Raw genomic sequence first — 2,110 nt, forward strand, 5'->3', positions numbered from 1 at the left:
GGGAAGAAGCCCCGCCCTCCCCTGCCGCTCATTGGTGCGACGAGGGCCTCTTGGCAGGTTATCGCCTGTTATTGGCTGTCTGTGCTGTCTGTCAAGGAGCTCCACCCACTATCGCTGTGCCGCCGACAAGCGTCCGCCGCGGCCCGATAAAAGGTTCCGCCGGTTCTGCCCCAGGCCCGGGGGGGTCCTGGGGGGGCGGTGGCTGTGCCCCGGCTGGGGCAGCGCGGGACGGGGAGCTGCGGGGAGCTGGGCTCGGCTTCCTCAGAGCAAAGCGGGGTGCGGGGCCCGGCAGGCCCAGCGCTCCAATGACTGACGTTCATCGTGTTGGGAATGGGCTAAAAAATAGCCTGTTTTGTGTATGAACTATTCCCCCGGCTGCAGTAATTTGCCTTTGTTCTGTGAGGCGTTTTATTGTCAGTCTTTGGGGTGGGAAAAAAATAATTATCCCTGATGCAGATATCTTAGTGGTTTTGGTGTTGCGGGTAGGTTCAGTGGGAGCGCTCTGCCGGGCTTCCAAATGAAGGGAAACGCTGCTGCTTCTCTCTACTGTTTTTCTGCTCGTGTGTGCTTTGGTGTTTCTTGCTTAAAAGTGAGGATTTGGAGTCCTTCACTTATGGTTTATTGTTTTGAGTTTGTAGTGGATGGTTTCTTAACCGGGGGTTAGAGTTTATCACTGTATTTTGTAAAAAATGAGCTGTGAGCTGTGACAATTTCCTGAAGGGCTTTGTTCTGGAGGTCAGGAAGAAGTACAGGTGGGTGAAATCAGGATTTTCCCTCTCAAATACCAGTGCTGAATCCTATCCCCGAGGGAGAGAGCAGGGGGGAGGCTGGCAGCTCCTTTGTTTCTTGCTGCATCACAAGCAGGAGCAGGAGCTGGCCCTTCCTTACTGGGCTGATGATTGGTAATAGCTCCTCGGGTGACAGCCTCACTCCTGGGTGTTGTGTGTAGGCATTAATTAATAAACAATTGCTTCATTCATTCCACTCATGTCTCTGTGCCTTTGCACTCAGTAAAAAGTGCCTCCATGGGGTGCCCCGGGGAGGGGGTTACTCATCGTGGGGCTCCTGCAGCACCCCAAGGCTCCTCAGCCAGCTGGGTCTGCCCTGGGGCCACAGGGGAGGTCGTGGCTGCAGCCAGAGCCCCTCCAGACCTCCTGGATGTGGGGGCCATGGTGGGAGGAACGGCCTCTCTCGTGTGACCTGCTGGGGGAGATGCCACCAGGCATTTTGCCCTGCAAGGCACATTGGGACAGGGAGCGCTGCGGCATGGGGCGGCTGGGAGGAGTTGTCTCTGCCTTGGACTTCCCTTGTTCTCTCACATCCCACCCCAAGGACCCCGTTAGTTCTCTGAGCTGCCATTTATCCCTCAGGGCCTCTCTAGGCCCATCTCGAGATCCTCCTTGTGCCCCACTGCCCTCCCACACCCCCTCGGGGCACCCGTGCTTCCCTCACAACCCTTCTTTATGCCCCCAAACAGTCTTTCTCCTCTCTACACCACTGAGGATGTCTCAGAGTCCTTCCTTACCCTCCCCAAACCTCCTCATGCCCCTGCAGCATTCCTTGAGGCCTCTTGCAACCTGCTCCTGGGCTCCCCTCGTGCCCCAGAGCTCTATGTGCCCTCTGCCCAGCCTGGGACCCCCATTTTGGCATTTAAGCACCCCCGGGAGCTCTGTGCGGCCCACACAGAAGCTGTCTGGAGGTACAAGGTCGAGTTTGGCATCGTGGAACTGGAGACTGCCAGTTTGGAAGGCAGAAAGGGGCCCTCTGGGCACAACCCTCTCGGTGCAAGGGGACACTTGAGAACTGGAGTGCTTAGCTTGAGCGAAGGAGTGTGTGTGCGTGAGGTGATCCATGGGTAAGTGCTCTAATCCTGCCAAAGGTCCCTCAGCAGCAGTGCACTAGTAATCCCGATAATAGGGGCGGCCCTACCTCGCCGGCGGGGACAGGGCAGACGCGGCTCCCGGCGTCCCCCCAGGCCGCGGCTCTCGGGCGCCGCCCGCCCTGCGCGAGAAGCGCGGCGCGGCAGTGCGCATGCGCGGGAAGCGCGGCGCGGCAGTGCGCATGCGCAGCGCCGTTGCCGCCCGGCCCCCGTCCCGGCGTGCCTCGCGCG

The sequence above is a fragment of the Strix aluco genome, chromosome 29 (assembly GCF_031877795.1).
Source record: "Strix aluco isolate bStrAlu1 chromosome 29, bStrAlu1.hap1, whole genome shotgun sequence".
NCBI lineage: Eukaryota > Metazoa > Chordata > Aves > Strigiformes > Strigidae > Strix > Strix aluco.